The following is a 17,912-nucleotide window of genomic DNA, read 5'->3' as shown; positions in this document are numbered from 1 at the left end:
AGGAACACAGACAACCTGCCCATCTAGATTCCTCACTATGGCTCACATTTCCACAAAATGTGAAGCATCATTAATGCATGATTCTGACATTGAATTTTGTAGGTGGAATGTGTTATGCAGTTGGATGACTTCAGTTTGTTCAGATATGAAAAATTTGGTGCAGTACATTTCATTTCACTGCAATTTAGGTCAGGGAATAATGCTGAAAGGAAATATGTGTGAAGGCATGAGTGAGCACAGACTACAGAGTGGCCCCAAACTAATAAATCAGAAAGGAAGATAGATTAACTGAAATTCCGATTAATCTCACACAACCGAGACCAATTAGACCAACCAATACTTTAAGTAATAGTGCTTTCGTATTGCTTTTTCTTGGTTGCCAATGGAGTATTTTTTTTCCTCCCTAACGTCTTCCTCAGCAGCACATAGCATACAGTATATTTTGGGAAAAGGGAAATTATTTTGCAAAAAGTAAAATGACAGGGAAGAAATTCTCTATAAATTTCATTTCTGAAAATGAGGAAATTTTAAGGAAAGAGACAGTTACAAAATCAAAAAAGATCTTTCTTCTCTGTCCCGCTTTCTCAACCTATCCCAAGCTGGGATTTGAGAAAGGAAACCCTTGCCCACCAGTTCAGGGCCCTGGCTCTGTCACGTAGGGCCTCTCAAGGATGAGAGCTCAAGTGTTAGTCCTCATCAGCGAGACCACCCATGACTGATGGAAGAGCAAGGCCTGTGTGATTTTCTGCTTTCTTTACCCGGAGAAGCCAGGATCCACTCTGTTCTGTGTGGATGAGCTGTACCCATTGAGGGCAAATAAAATTATTTATTTGAGGGCAAATAAAATTAACTAAGAGCACCCCTTCCCCCAGCACACAGCATAATGTTCTCAGTATAACAGAACACCAGCTACCATCTTTCTAAAGCCTGGCATTGATTTATATCACATGTTCAAATTGTTTTTATTCAACGACTATAGAAATAAATGTGAAGATCATGCTTACCCTTTGGGAGAAGATGGTTAAAATTATAAAAGCTTCTTTAGTCTGTAAAACATTGAAAATACCATCAAGCCATCAGGTGGACAGTTCCTGTTGCTGCTCTCTAGAGCCCTGGAAGGGTTTTCTGCTCATCTGTCAAATACTTTGTGCCATTTATTCCTATTACAGAATATTTCTGTGGCATTACTTTAAAAGCCTTCTATATAATTGACTATGCAAACCAGTTGTGTAGGCTTGACTCAGACTTTATGATAAAAAACATTCATCATATGCTATCCTCTGTAAGAGGAATTTGAACTCTCCTCTTCATTAGAAGGCCTGCCTGCAGTGGAATTAAAATAGCTTCTCCTGAATGGGAGCACAGACTTGGTACAGATCATGAGCAGTCATTCAAGAGGAATGTAATCAAATACTTGAAATTTAAATTAGCTTGTAATCTGACTTTGAAAATAAAGTACAAGAGAGACCCAAGAAAGTTTCCTGAAGGTGAATTAATGTCCTTCACACCACTTCGTGTTTCAGAGCTAATAGCATACACATGATAAAAGTATTATAGCAGTGAAACTTATCTTTCCCATGTGCTCCTTCTCCCAGGTCACTGATACTGTGCTTAGAAAAGGTGGCCTACATAGAGAGAACCCACATCTGCAAAAGCAGCTTTCAGACATCACCAGGGATTTACAAACTCTTTCAGCAATGTTTGGAGGAATAACTTCTTTTTATTGGGTCCATAAAGCATAAATTGTTAACCCAAGAAAGAGAAAGAACCTTAAATAAGTGACACAGATTTTCTTCTTTATTTAGAAACTATTCTGATGTTCATATTTTTAAAGGATTTTTTCTCTTCAAATATCTTTTCCTCATTCTTGAAGGACACGATACTTTTTTTCTGTTAAAATCACCCAGTGGTAAATGCTGCACCAGACTGACACTTCTGAAATGAAAAAGGTCCCATCATTATTGCGGCTGCCTTTAGCAAAATTATATAATGAAAAATCATTTCTTTGCTATAAAAGAAGACCATGGAAAAGCATCTCTGCATATATTATTGTATGTAAATTGGGAACAGGAGAAATATAGGGAATCTAGATACAGAGAAATCATCACTGTTTATGAACAGCGTAACATTTCTAAAAAGAGATTGGGGTGATTATTTTCAATAGAAGAAAAGTCTTAGCTTTACAGATAATTACACTCTTAATAGTATAGATGGAATAGAGCTCAGTTTGCTTCAAGGCAGATTTCTGTTAAACAGACTCCATTTGCACATTAATTTCTATTGTGGAAGTTAAAAAATTGGTCCCTAGATATAATAAAACTACCTTTAAAATACACACATATAAATGGAAATATCTTTCTGACAAACCCATTGAACCATTATCTGTTAATGATACTGAGCTATGATTCACAGATATTTTGAACTGTGGAAGTAAGAATATAGCCAGGAGAGGCAGACACACTGAAATATGATTGCTTTGCTTTACCTCATTTTAAACTTGATTCCCACTGTAGTGGTAACAATCCATAAAATTTCAGAAACTTGCCAAGCTTCATGTCAATCTTGAATCATGCTAATGTTTCTAACTTTATATCCAAAGAAATTATTTTCCATTTTCCCCATCACTTAAACTTACTGGCTGCTTTCCAGACATTTGAATCTGGCCATATCTCCCAAGTATATAAGAATATCCTTACATAAAATGAGAGAATTGTCCAAATAACTAAGGAATGAAATATCTAGGCCTTCCTTAGCAATGAGGACTTGTACCAGCGCCAACAGAGGCTTTCCCTAATGTCTAATAATAATCAGCAAATTGGCTGACAATTCTGAGCTGAACTTTTGGGGCCCAGCCTAATGGTTTGACTGATGGTTGGGAATGGTTAGCACATCAAAATCCTGTTTGCTGAGACTGCTACTTACTAGCTGGTTAACAAGGCTGAGCTGCACCATGTAGACGGGCAGTAGGCCAGATCCGATGACCACAGCACGAAGCACAAGAATCTCTTAAGACCGAGACTTTAGAGGGGCCACTCATGAAAAATTTACCCCCTCCAGTTTTTACCTTTTCCTTGGGTGGAAGTGAGAAAAAAATACCAAGTTTTTATTAACAATTTATATTCAGTGTTAGTAATGACATGGTAGAAAAATTAAACAATTCAGACAGGTTGACTATCTCTGCCATGCAGAGATAAAAACTATTGATGCTGTAGCATTTGCCTCAGACCTTTCCTATGTGTATACTCAAAGAGATACTACAGCATATGTTTATACATACAGAGACTTTAACAAAACTGGAGTCCTCATACATCCATTATTTGAAATGCTTGAAACAAGAAGTGTTTTGAATTTCAGATTTTTTCAGATTTTGTAATATTTTCTGAGAACATACTGCTTGAGCATCCCTAATCTAAAAACCCGAAATCTGAAATATTTCAGTAAGTATATCAATTGAGCATCATGTTGGTGCTCAAAGAGTTTTTGATTTGGGAGCATTTTGGAACCTTCATGCTCTACTTGTACACATTGATTTATAACTTACCTAATATTCAGCTATATTTTTATTTGGTAAATATTTTCTTATAATAGGACTTTTTAATAACTTCACAATGTTCTATTAATTTTATTTATATGCTATCATTTATTTAACTGATTTGCTATTGTCAAATGGTAAGATTGTTAATTTGTTTTTGCCCTATAAAGGTATATTAGTCTGTGCTTGCATTGCTATAAAGAAATGCCTGAGATTGGGTAGTTTATAAAGAAAAGAGGTTTAATTGGCTCATGGTTCTGCAGGCTGTACAGGAAGGATGGTTGGGGAAACCTCAGGAAACTTTCAATCATGGCAGAAGGCAAAGGGAAGCAGACACATCTTATATGGCTGGTGCAGGAGGAAGAGAGATGGGGAAGGGACCACACATTTTTAAACAACCAGATCTTGTGAGCACTCACTCACTATACAGTATCAAGGGAGATGGTACTGAACCATTCATGCAAATTGCACCCCCATGATCAAATCACCTCCCATCAGGCCTCACCTCCAACACTGGGGATTACAGTTTGACATGAGATATGGGTGGAGACACAGACCTAAACCATATCAAAAGGATACCATGGTAAATGCCTTTCTCTAATATTTTTGTACATATCGTCAATTATTTTATTTTGGGGGCATGTGATCCCAACTATTTCCTTAGAATTATATTTCCAAAATGAAATGGCCAGGGGTAAAGGTATACACATTTTTTTAAATTTCAAAAGTTGTTCCAAGTTGCCTCATGAAAAAAGTTGTGCTTAGTTAAGTTCCAGAATTTCTAGATGTTATTAACACAAATTCTTAACAGTATAACAGTTTTCATCTGGGTTGTGCTCAGGGCATGAGGGTTATGTATTTATGAGGGTTATGTATTTATACTATATACATCTTTTTCGGGGAGGGTGTCAGTTTTTCTAGTATTATCTATCATTTGGCCTGGATGTTTTAGTTTTGCCATCATCCAAGTGGGGAGAATTTAGATGATGTTTACTAAGTGTTAGGCACTCCCTAAATGCTTTATGTATGTATTAACTCATTTAGTTAATCCACACAACGTCCTCCTCCAAATGTTCCAGATGAGAAAATTGAAGCATAGAAAAGTTAAGTAGTTTACAAAAGGTTACCAGCTGGAAAGTAGCTGGATTGTGATAAAACGTAATAAATGGCACAGGAGAGACATATATGGTGGTATTTTTCTAGGAAGATAATTTCTCCCTAGGAATGTCATTTAAGATATAACCCCCGAAGTTTTTATATGACTCTTATCAAGACTGCTATCCTTTAGCCTCTACTAATTTTAAAAGTTTCAGAAAGACCCTAGATGAGTTTCATAGCAAATGATGTTCTTTACTTACATATTTGTTTGGATAAAAGTCTAATCTTTCAAAGTGACTAGTGTTGAAACGTAATTATGAACATTGATGGCATGCATACTTGAAATTCTTTCATGAATCTTTTTTTAAAAACAGCAGCATGCTTTACCCATGCAAGATTATATGCCTTGATTTTGGACAGTAAGTGTAGAGATGCATTAAAGAGCTGGTGATGGGGCTGAATGGGACTACTTCAAATTATCAGAACCTGCACATCACTGAAATGGTGGACATTTCGCTTTAGAAGACAAAACTGAAATTTAGGGTATTTGCCCATGTATTGTAATTTAAAATTTTATAGGAATTATTCCATGGTCCATATAGAAGGAATTCCAGGTCTTTTAGGTGGTACAGAGATGAATAATGAGGTAAACACTTTCATAACCTAGAGGATGCCTGTTAACATCCAAAACCATGGTATGATCTGAGAACAGAAGAGAAGCTAAAGTCTTAGGATGACTTCTGCAACAGAATTCATAGCTCTCATTAAACAATAATATCTGTTTATGATTTTAATACCTAATTATTAATAGGTTGTAATATGTAATTATTATGGCTTTATTATATATTAGATTAATCCTATCCAGTTACTATGCCCATGGGATAATTATAAATAATTTTTGTGTGTAGGAATGAATTGAGTGTTAGCAATGAATTGAGTCTGGAGTCGCTGAGCAAGTCCCGTAACCCCCCTGGCATTTCCATATCTCTTAGTGAGAAGATAAGAATACCTACCCAACAGCATTTTGGGGATTCTCAAAGCAGATACTATATGTGACGTTTCCTTTGCAATTTTAAAGCCCTGTTCAGGTTTAGTCATTGGCATTGTTGAATCTGTCTCCTTTGCTGGTTTGGAAGGTCCTTGCCCTCCTCATCCTAACACAGTATTGGGCAAATGATAGGAGTAAATAAGTATGAGTTAAACGTCATTATGAGGACAGGGAGGAGGAGCCCTGATGACAAGAAACTATGAGAACCAAGTTCCCGCTCCAGTGTGAGAGTCCTAGTAACCTCTTTAATTCATACCCCTTCCCGAGCCTCGTAGTACCCTGCCCCCTTCACCAGTACTATAAAAAGCCGATCATTTGAGGAAGAAGAAAAACTAGGCTTTGAGAAGACACCTCAGGATGCACAATTGGCTTCTAAACCGAGCCCTGCAGAGAAGACTCAAGCGGTCTGCTCAGGGCTTTTGTACCCGGCAAGGTCATTGTCCAACATCATTGTCCCTCTCAGCGGGCAACCTCTCTGAGAACTCACACTTGGTATTCGGGGCTGATGCACAGGTACTGGGGAGCCACTGAGGACCTCTTCAGACAGTGAGGCTGCCTCATGGCACAGGGATGCCAAGTGTCTGTGGGGGAGCTGGGGCCAGGGCTGCTGCCCATGGCCTTTGGAGCAGCAGGAGTGACTTCTAGCAGCCAGTTTCAGTCTGCCCCAGGCCAACCAGGCCACAGCTGAATAAGTGCGTGGTATGCCACACTCTTCACAAAAAAAGAAAGATTGCTGTTTGAGTGTCAGAAACAGAGAAGGAAGGGGCACCAGCTGCCTGGACTCTTGCCCACCAGTTGTCTTGCCCCTGGTAGCCAGAAGGAGACTTTCACAGCCTGGGTATTCTTTTCTTTTCCTCAATGTGGGGTGATCCTGGTGGTTCCCCGGACCCGGCTCGCATTGACTGGGGAGCGGATTGTTGGTTTCTGTGCCCAGCTCTGCCTGCAGTGACTTCATGTTGTGGCTTGAGGTCCCCTGATAGAAACGCTGTTCAGCACTCAACCCTCCACGCTGCCCTCCACTCCTTATGTGGGCTGGGGCCCAAGGCTTCTGCTGGACCACGGCTCAAACGCCTTTAACATCAGACGCAATAGCCCCACGTGCAGCCAGGCCTCCTTCTCAGGCCCTGGTGCAGTTCATCAGAGCAGAAACAGCTCTCCAGGACCCCTCTCATTAAGATAGTGTTTGACCAGCAGCTGAAACCGAGATACTTCCTGCCGGAATATTATGATCTCTCTAATGTTATCCCGGAGCCCTGGCTTTCAACAGAATCATTTTTTATACATGAACCCTAACTTTTTTCCAAGGCGAAAAAACTGTAACAGTTGTAACAATTCTATATGAAAATTCTGGAAACACAGCCTCATTTTCAGTCTCCAGGGTTAGAGAATGAGAACAGAACTTGAGGAAATCCATGCAGTGAGGCAGAAGGTTTCTGTAGTGCCTGCTCCTCCTCGTCAGTACAGCAAATGTAAAATGTACACGTCCGCATTCTCTGAGCCAGGAAGAGGAGATGAGGGTTTCGACTTGGAAGATAATGGGAATCTACAAACATCCAGAAGGAGAGAAGCGGTGGTCAGACCCTCAGGGAGCTTGAGCCAAACAAACCCTTTCCTCCTCTAGTGTGTGTGGTTGTGTCTCCTCCTTCCTCCTCCGTCCACTGCCCCCAGCCAGCTTCTCCACGACCTTCACAGCTCTTGAAGGTCTTTCCCCATGCTCCTGCTGAGGAAGCCGGCAAACCTGCTTCATCCTTAGCCAGATCCTCCACCCCTGTCATGTGAGCATCCTGTGCTGAGCTGCAGTTTACCTGATCTTTATTGCTTGTTTGTTAATCACTTAATGAGCACTCCCACATTACAACAGAAGCTCCTTTAGGAATCAGAATGCTCTGTTATTCCCTACAGTATTTCCAGGGTCCAGCACAAGTCCTTACACATAGTAAGGGCCTAACATGATTCACTGAGCACACAAACGATTTTTCAGAATCAAAAGTGTGTTGACTGAAGTTCAAAGACAAGAGGGCTCATTCCAGAGGCTGTATACATAGGCCCCCGCTTAGCCAAGTGGCAATAAGAAAGATTCCCAATGAACTGTTACTCAGCTCTAAAACAAATACTGGGTCTGAACATGTTGAAAGATAAGACCCAAGAAAGGACAGTAGCTTTCTTCTTTTAGAAAGTGTCTGTTTAATGTCTTCTACTAAACAGGCATGAAACAAATTAATTAAACAGCTTTTTCAGTGCCTATTTTGAGCTAGCAGTCTGTTAAATGAAGAGGAAGGCAGAAGCTGTTAGATGTTTCCTAGAGAAATGCCTGGAAGTGTTACTAGCCTGTATCCTGGCAGCCTGCAGGGAGCTGTGCCTTAGGCCAAATCTCTGAAGCCAATTCCTCTTGGAGTTTTTACCTCCTGATGATGGTGATTGCACTCTGATAATTCAGGAGGAAGATGCTTCAAGGTAGCACACACAGCTCTCACTTTCTTTAGCCAGTTATCTCCACATTTTTCCAGGGTTTGTGTATGTGTTTGCATTCCAGCACAGGTTTTCACTCTTGAATTTATGGACCATGAGTTTCTGTGCTTTCCCTTGAGGTTTATGGTCCATGTCATTCCTTTCACTGGTTTATTTCCCAACAGTTTGTGGTACACAGAGATTGGAGGATGAAGTGCCCCTTCGCCAGTAGTCCTGTTTCTTGGCTACTAATTAATCCCTGGGAAGATTTGGTTCCTCAGAGCAAATCATAATGCCTCTTCAGCGTGTCAGCTTTTTGGTTTTTAGCTAAAAAAAAAAAAACTACAGAAATGGGAAGTTTGCATTTTATCTTTGGATTGGAATTTGACTGGTAGAATATACCCACTTGTAGGGAATATAAAAAAAACCGTTGAACATTTACAAATTTGATTAGATCGGCTCAGGACTGCTAATTCTGTAGAACATATTGACAAAAAAGAAATTAAGGGAAAAGAAGTAGATAAACAACTCTCAGAACTGAGAGTTGCATTTGACTGGCTGACTTCTCTCCCTTTTCAACATAAATTTGTCATTTTAAATTTAATCCAACTCCTTCTAATTAAAACTTTTCCCAATTTATATTCCATAGAAAACATTTTTGAAATTTATATCATTAAAAAAAATAATTAGAAGCCCTTAATTTCCTGAAAAATTATTTTTAAGATAGGTTTGTATAGAATCAAGTGAAAGTAGTGACTCTTACATATCTAAAAAGAAGTAGGGGAAATAATTTGCCTCATAACAGTGAATACCAATAATGGTTCTGTGTGATTAATCAACCCTACCATTAGCTTCTTGGCCTTCATGACTTCTGAGTGGTATTTCTGACAGAACTGTACAATGGAGGCGTGTTGAGGTACTCTTTTGAGTGCTGTGATGCTGGAAAGAAAGGGAGACAATATGGAGTGGTTGAGATCACTACTGCTCATAAGAGCTTAATATAGAACCCAGAATCCACCCTGTGCCAGGCTCCGTGCTAAGCACTTACAGCTCTTTGACAGTAACTCTTCAAGGTGGCTCCTATCATTGTCTTAGACAAAGAAATGCAGTTATTTGCCCAGGGTCATAGAGCTAGGTAGTGGCAGATCCAGAACTTTAACTGAGGCAGTCTGACTGTGAGAACGCGTCACAGGATTTGGCGTCTAGAAGTAGTTTGGCCGTTCAGTTGTGTAGTGGCCAAATGTGTTTGATTTTTCCTTTTACAATAACTTCTGAGATCCCTTTTCTGTCCCTTGTAACTGTGAATTAATCACTGTAGTCAAGATTATGATTTTTTACACCTTGATTAGCACTTTTCCGCTATAGATAGAAATTTGCATGGTATTTCCAACTATATTGAAGAGAGATTAATTAGCACTTTATGACAAATATGTGGCAAATTGTTAATTAGGGTAAATAAAGTAAGACTCAGATTTTATAGCACCACTATTATTTTCACAGTATCAATTTTATTATTTATTCTTAGTGCTGGAATCTGATAAGCTTAACTAAGCTGATAGTGCTGTGCATTGATTTAACCACTCTTTGTTTCTCTAGATTTCAGGAAAATAAGAATACACTTTAAAAATCACTTATAGTTTATCAGGTGACACATTAATCCTCAAAGTGACAGGAAGTCGAGATGATTTTGTCTATGAGGTTTAATTTATTAAAATTTACTTTTCTCCTGTGCTTTGCTCCAATGGCTCTGTGCTAGCAAACCAGCTATAATTAGATTAGCAGGCTGCTAAACGCCGGTGACAGCCTGCGTCTCAGAGAGCATGTGCTGGATTCCGCATGTGCCTTTTCCTTATTGGTTGGTGGCGTTGCTGCTCGCCTGTGTGATAGGTTTCCACAGTAATCTTTATGCTGCATTAGAGACATAGATACAGAGGTGCTGTACTGTGTTCTTGCAACGGTGGAGGTGCTCGGCTGGTAACGTTAAAGAAGGAATAAGGCTCCCAAGAGAAGGCGTTCGTCTTTGTTGTGGAGCATCAGCCGTTAAGGACAGCCAGCAGCGGTGGGAGGTCAGTGAAGGAGACTCAGTTCATGGTAATTACTTTAAGTCTATCTCTCACGAAAAACACGGCCATGCGTGAAATGAAGTATGTTCATCGTGTCATCTGTTTAATCTGATTCTGCTTTGTTAATACCATGGGTACTCCAGCATTCCATATGAAAATACATTCTCCCGCAGGCTTGCCTGGTAAACAGCTACCCTGTTTACAGTATTCACCAAGGAATCATGTTTTTACCTGGATTCAAGAGTGCGTGTGTGTGCTTGGGAGTGATGCTTACCAGCTCGCTTCTGTTTTGGAAAGCCCGATGTTGCATCAGTTTGGGTGTCTTTGTAGGTGCGTTTCAGTACTCAGTGGACTTTGTTTGCATTGAGTCCACACTGTGCTGAATAGTGAATGATCAGGAAGAATTTAGTGAAACACACTCTAATTAGGACAGGGCAGTGACTCTCCTGATGTTGAAGCTGTGCCTTAGCAGAAGTAATGTGCTATTGTTTCTTCAAAGATGTGTGCAGCCTTCATTTTGGATGGTTTTCTTTGTCTCACCTTTTGTAGTTTTTATTAAGCCTTTTAAATACAGAGAGGGTTAACATATCCCATTCTGCCAGAGATATTTAAAGTGTATATTTAGCTGTGCTTGAAAGAGAAATTTTCGTCTCATGGCTTTGTTTAGCAGGGACATTGCGTTAGGAGTTGAAATGAAGTCTCAGGAAGGTGGGGTTCTTACCACTTACTTTGTCTACTGTTTGACAACATTTTTATTTCTATTACTTTTTGCCTGAAAATTGATAATCTTAAATAATCTGTGATTAAAAAATGGCACATTCTAAAAGAAAAATATTTAAATGGGCAAGACTGAGGTTCAAATATCCCAAATAAATGCAACATGAGTTTTTCCTTCTCAGTGTCCCTTCTCCATAGTGTCCTGTTTTATACCAAAACTTCCTTTGTTTTTACTTATTCATCAAACTTAAAAATTGATGTCCTTCCCATATCAGGCTGTAGAGTCCACAGAAACTTGTGTATTGAATCACCAGTCACACGGCTGGCTGCCAGCCACCATGCGTCTGCTATCACCAGAGCCTTGCAATCTCTGAAAACCATCAGGAATTATTTCTCTGCTCCTGAAAAGCCAAATGATGCAATTTTAATGATTTGTTCAAATACCTGCTCTGATCTAGAACTATATTCTGGTTAAAGGGATTCAGTATATTCTTTGACAGAGTAAACTTCAGAGTACTGACCAACCGTGCCTCCTTCCCCACTCCACATTCCCTTCCAAGTCCATCCTGGTAGATAGTAAATCATCCAGTGCAAATTGCATCCAAATAACATTTTTAAGGGGAAAAAAATGAATATTATGAAAGCTTGCCTTGAATTGTAATAGAGTATCATCTATAATAAGAAAGTTTGGTAGTTGTTGCTTGTAATACAGTGTCTTTGTGACTTGAACCCGCTGGCGACATTCTCAGGTTTTGGACACCTTGTGTGGTGAAATGAATCTGGGAACAGTCGTTCTACTTCACATTCCACTTCCTTGATACAAACCACGCCTGTTCCCATTGCAGAAGATACGCACCAGTGGCGGAGAGTGCAGTTTCAGTGAGAGTGGTTTTGCTCTTTCCAGAAGTCCAGGCTCCTCTCTCATTTCCCTCCCTCCCTCTGCCTGCTGTGCTCTTCTGTGTGGATGTGCAGAAAAACCTTTCTGGGAATCAACAGTTAGGCTTGGACACTCATTTTGGGAAGGATAAATTGGTGTGGATCGATCTCTGTCTCTGTGTGTCTGTCTCCTGAAATGCTCCCTAAATTGCCTTAGTCTTAAATAATTTCCAAGAAGGTTTTCTCTACTTTGAAAGCCTTGGGCACACATAAACATTGTCTAGAGTTCCTTTTGGGGGAGCCCCTTTGAGGTGTGTGTCATGGAAAGATGTAGAAAGTAGCTCTAAGTGATGTCAGATCTCTAGGGCTGGGTCTTAAAGACTTTCTGTGTGGAGGAGGAACTTTTTAAAAAATTTAAATATGAATGTATCTGTGTACTGTGTAATGCACCGGCATTATGATATCCCAAAGGGACTTTCAATATACACCGAAGGGGCTTTTTACAACATAATTAAACAAGTGTTATTTATGTTTTTGTAAAGTAACCAAAATATGTGCTTTTATCTTCTGATGTATCACATCTTAACGTTTTAAAAACTAGATTAAGAAGACTCTTTACATGTTTCTGTGACAGGAAAATAAAAAGAAATTTTTTGGACACTTTGAAATGTTGTTCTTTTTCCTCCTTAAAATTCTGTAACTCTTTACTGATGATGTTTCTGACCAAACAACAATAGGTCTATCAGCATAAGCATAAATATTATATTTTAAAATTAAAACATTTTCTGTTATAAGGGATACTTTCTAACATTTTCTCCTGAGGTCTAAATAGGAAAAGTGGTCACTAGTTTCAAAATGAAGTCATTCCATGAAAAATATGATGTGCTGCAAAGTAACTGGGCTGAACAAGGTGTGGAAAATATTTGTGAAGAGGAAAGAGAAATGGGTAGTGCATGATACTGCATGTAAGAGTTTCCATGGTAATATCTATAGGTGGATTTGTGGCTGGTCACTTGGCATCTGTGATAATCCAAAAACCATATAGGTATTTGTCATTAGCAATTGATAAATATTTCAGGGTTGACCTGTTAAAGTTGCCTGGATTGGAAAAATATGTGAAAAGGTATTAGGCCTCTCATCTAAGTGTAGTTATTTTTCATTGTAGTATTCTATGGTCATGGACACTCACCATGTGCTAAGCTCTGTGCTAAGCTTTATCAAGAGAAAGAAGGCACAGTCCCTTCCTGTAAGAAGTGACTACTGAGGAAGAGAAGCAGCTAAATTAATAATAATAGGGCTGCATGAGGCAGATAGAGATACATAGTTTGGTGATACCAAGGAGGGGCAACCAGTTTTTTAGAAAGGGGGTGAGGAGTGCCAGGGAGGGTTTCAGGAGAGGAGAGATGGTACCCAACCCATAACTTACTATTTCCTGCCCATCTTGACATCACATTCACAACTCAGCATTAAGTTGAAGCTGGCCTAGCTTCATATTCTGTTTTTGTGTTTTTTATTGATTTCAATACATGTAAAGTATCATTTCTCTTCTACCTGCTAACTCTTCTCAGAATACACACTAGGTTGTTACATGGAAATATGTTCGTAGATTTACATCCTGTGGGAATTGAAGTTTTCTTTAACGTATCCAGAATTTAGAAATGCATCTTAGATGAATCACCAAACACTTTGATTGCTATTATACTCTTAAGTAATTTAGTGATTACTTTTGGAACTGTTCGCATTGGCAGGAATTGTCATTTACTCTTGGCTGCATGTAGACTCCTGAAAGTCATTTATCTTGTATGTGCTCATTAAAGACAAGCTTGTAAAATTTGAGACTGGATTATAACACTTGGATTTCACCTTGAAGGTGTTTGCTTTTCTTATACATTTAATTGGATTTAAATTTTAAATCTTGTCAAATTTGGAGGAGAAGTCCACTTTAGGGGTCACCTATTTGCAGAAGATCTTGCCACCAGTAAAATCTCTACATGGAAACAGATTTTGCATTTCTACTTCTATAGATCCTGCAGTCAGGAAATCCTCCTAATTCTGTCATGTGTTACCCTAGTCAGGCTTCCACACTTACTTTTTCAAACGCTGTAAAATGTGCAGGCTTTACTTTTCCCGCCCTCCAGACCCCACCCCACTGCCTGAGTTGGATGGTAGCCCCTTAGAGCAGCTCTCTAACCCAGCGGACCTCCAGGACAGGAAACAATTCTCCTGTGTTGCTCTCTTGTCTGTGGTTTGTTTTTTCCCTGTCTCCTTTGCTACCCCTCTTTAAGTAGCTATTCTCCAACGCTCTGGCCTTCATCAGCTTGCCTGTCCATGACACCGACTTTCCATTGGTGGGCCTATCCATTGCCACACAGTGTCCACCAATCCCCCACCCTCACAGCCACACCGACCTCCGGTGTCTTTGCACAGCGTGGAGAGTGGCGCTGCTGCTCCCCCTGCTGCCTGGAATGTGCTTCCCCAGAGAGCCCATGGCTTGTTCCCCCACTGCCTGAAGGATTTCGCTCTAATGGAGCCACCTCACTGGGACATTCTGAGATAGTATTTACTGTATTTGTTTATTTCTTTAGTTTCCCCTTTCTGGAATGTAAACTCCATGAGGTCAGAGGTTTTTCGTCTTAACCCCTAGAGCCTTGAACAGTACTTGGTCCATAGAAAGTGTTCAGTCAGTACCTGTTGAATGAATGAGAGAATTAATGATTCCTGGCATGGGAGTGCTACAGTGCAGATGAAGGGTGCTCCTGGGGCAATCAAGAGCTCTGCCCCAGCCAGCTGAGTGGTGCTGTGGAGCCTCTCACTTTGAATGGGCCTCAGTTTCCAGTTCTGTAGATGGGGCTATAGAACCAGAGGCTCTGAGGCCCCTTAAAACTCTAACACTTTTTCATAGCCCTGGAAATAAGATATGATGTCACATAAAACGTTATTTATGCAACTCATCACAACTTGATGTTATATTCTTCTTTCTGTATAATTGCTATCCATGGTTAAATGTCTCTTTTAAAAAAGAAACAATAGTTGAAGTGAACAAAACACTTAGTTTCCAAATGAAGTAGTAAAAACTAATGCATTTTGGTGTACTGACATGTGTGCTATCTTTTTTTAAATATATTGATCAGTTTCTATTTTTATTATTTTTGAGACAGAGTCTCGCTCTGTCATCCAGGCTGTAGTGCAGTGACACGATCTCAGCTCACGGAAACCCGCACCTCCCACGTTCGAGCGATTCTTGTGCCTCAGCCTCCCGAGTAGCACCACCACACCAAACTAATTTTTGTGGGTTTTGTTTGTTTGTTTGTTTTGTTTTTTTGTAGTTTGATTGTAGAGACCGGTTTTCACCATGTTGGGCAGGCTGGTCTCCAACTGCTGGCTTCAAGTGATCTGCCCCCCTCGGCCTCCCAAAGTGCTGGGATTATAGGTGTGAGCCATTGCACCCAGCCTGCATTGACTAATTTTTAAAAGAATTACCATTCTCGGTTGCTCAATGTATTTAATAGCCTGCCTATTTTTATCAAATAAAAAGGCAAAAGCAATCTTTTCTTCCTTTGATTTTTTTTAGCAATTTCCTGCTGCAGAGAGCATTTTAAGAAAGGACAGCATTCCTGTGACCTCTGCCTACCATCCATAAAATACTCATTCCCCTCTCAGGTAAGCATATTGCTTTGCTTTGATCCATTCTGAGAAGGAGGTATTGATTCTCTGTGAAAACCTGTGTCATTATTGCACTAAGACAAAGAAGCTGAGGTTTCACATATTTTGCTCTCTGGCAAAAATAAATAAATAAATAAAATAAAATGAAATAAAATAAAATACCCACCTTTTGAGGTCCTCTCCAGGACCAAAGTATCAGTGATGGCCATTTGCCGTTCTAAGGGGTTTCATGATACACCTTCTGCGTATCTGCTAGTTGTTAGTTTGTTAAATGCTGTGTGCTGTTTATCAGGTAATCTCCCAAGAATTTAGAAGTCCTCTGTGTTTTAAAAAAAAAAAATTATTTTTTTTCAGAGATGGGGTTTTGCCCTGTTGCCAAGACTGGAGGGCAATGGTGTGTTGCTCATTGCAGCCTTGAACTCCTGGGGTCAAGTGATCCTGCTGCCTCCGCCTCTTGAGTAATTAAGCCTATGAATGTGCACCACCATGCCTGGCTAATTTTAAAAAATTTTTTCATAGAGATGGGGTCTCACTATGTTGCCCAGGCTGATATTAACTTCTGGCTTCAAGTAGTCCTTCCGCCTCGCCCTTGCAAAGTGTTGGGTTTACAGGCATGAGCCACCTGGCCTGGCCAGAAGTTTCCTCTTTGTACTTGGGGAATGAGATGGTGGTGCAGGGTCAGCAGCAGGGGCACTGGGAGTGGGTGACTAGGAGAGAGCTTTGCAGGCTGGCTCCTTAAGGGGGGCAGATCGAGAAAGCAGAACTTAAATTCCAGTCCAGGAAATGAGACTGAGGGGGTGGAGTATCTTTGAAGGATGGCCGGCCAGCAGGCCTGGGAATGGCAGGGTACTTTTCCCCACATCCCCACTGCTCCCGGGACTCCTTTCTGGTCCCCACAGCTGATGGAGAGCCTGGGAACATTTTTTCCAGGTCTCTTCCTACAGTCAGACGATCTTCCAGGAAGGAGCTAAGGAAGTGGAAGAATGGTGGTCAAAGTACAGATGGTTCCCTCTTTTATGGAGGGACTGAGAGCTCAATAACACCAAATGAGGAGGTTAGAAATGTTTAGGAAAATGAAGACAGCTCTCCAGTTCCCTCATTTCCACCACAAGTTGAAAAGTGTAAAGAGCAACCCTCAGGAGAACAGAGCCTCAGCCTCAGTGCCCACATTCTGAGTGGCCCCATGCTTGGATTTGATTGACAGCCTTCCTCCAGCTTCCTGTCCCGCATCCATTTGTAATGTACCCTTGCTTATATAGTAAGCCATGTATTTCATAATTTATTATTATCGCATTATGCAGGATGTTGTCAGGTGATGCGATCACTTTTCTAGAACCTAAGAATCTAACTTGGGCTGACAAATAAGAATCAGCCTGTGCCGGGCAGAATTGTGCAATCTGTAGAAACAGGAATTAAAGAGAAAGCCAACAACACCCCTCAGTGCTGTACTCTGAAGTCTCTCACTCTTATCGCCGTCTTACTTATCTTCTTATCTCAGATATAAGAAGCTCTGATACGAAAGCCTGGGGCTCCTGTTGACTGGAAGGAGCTTTGCATCTGCCATCGCCAGCACTTGTGGAGCTGAGGTTGTAAAACTGCACCCGAGTGCCAGTGTACTTAGTGGGGAATGCCTTCCAACAGTCCCATGTTTTTCATTCTGCACCATTCTAGGGGGCTCATCCATCCTGATTTGCCCATGACTGAGGGATTTCCTGGGACATGGGACTTGGCAGTGCTAGAACTGGGAAGTCAAACCAAGCTAGGACATGTTGTTCCCTCTTGTGATCCCACCACCCCTCCTCTCTCTCGTACATGGCTGTGTGATGTTCTGCTCACCAGGATGGTTGCCGACAGCAGTTGTTCGCAGCCCTGGTGGCCAGGGAAGAACTACAGAGTTTAGTAGGCCTGGCCATTACCTCAGCTCCTCTGCTTAGTAACCAGCTGGGTGGACTGGGATGGTTTTCTTTATTTCTGTGAGCCTCAGTTTCTCATATGCCAAGTAAGAAGAGCAGCAAGGCAGTGGGGGTGTAGGGAAAGTAACAAGACAGAGCAATGGAGATGCCTGATATAGCCTAGGTACACAAGAAGGGGCGGGTCCCTCCCGGCATCAAGGCAAACCATCCAAAGCAGACAGTCAGTTACCTTCACAGGCATAAGTAACTGGCTTGAGCTTTATCAATACTATTATTTACCTAGATCAGGAAGGTTAGAAAGAGCTTAGCCATGTGACTCACCAACACAGTGTCAGCTGGCTTGCAGGCATAAATCCTAGCCCTGATACCTAAGATACCTAATTCTTAAATAACCTTAAGTCAATGTGTGCAAGTTACTTCGAGTTGTTTTTATATCAGTTTTCCCATGTAGATTGAAACATTTTTTAAAGTGCTGTAAAGAATGCTGTGAAAAGCATAATTTGTTTCTTATCTGTATCCAAATGTTTTTAACTTTCAGGTTATTATTGCATTTA

General features: G+C 40.5%; 1 protein-coding gene across 3 annotated transcripts in view; it reads left to right on the top strand.

Moving 5' to 3' along the window:
- Positions 1-17,912, top strand: part of FAM110B (family with sequence similarity 110, member B) — a 124,223-nt gene that overhangs the window by 28,516 nt on the left and 77,795 nt on the right. The window contains exons 1-2 of one of the 3 annotated variants that reach the window (XM_011971963.1): positions 9,987-10,192; positions 15,354-15,442. The gene's annotated coding sequence lies outside the window, so the exon portion shown is untranslated. Of the gene's footprint in view, positions 1-9,986; positions 10,218-15,353; positions 15,443-17,912 lie in introns of those variants that run through there. The other 2 variants (XM_011971964.1, XM_011971965.1) reach the window with 2 other exon arrangements.

This window comes from Mandrillus leucophaeus, unplaced genomic scaffold (genome assembly GCF_000951045.1).
Source record: "Mandrillus leucophaeus isolate KB7577 unplaced genomic scaffold, Mleu.le_1.0 Scaffold1253, whole genome shotgun sequence".
Taxonomy (NCBI): domain Eukaryota; kingdom Metazoa; phylum Chordata; class Mammalia; order Primates; family Cercopithecidae; genus Mandrillus; species Mandrillus leucophaeus.
This window is presented reverse-complemented; position numbering and strand designations above follow the sequence as displayed.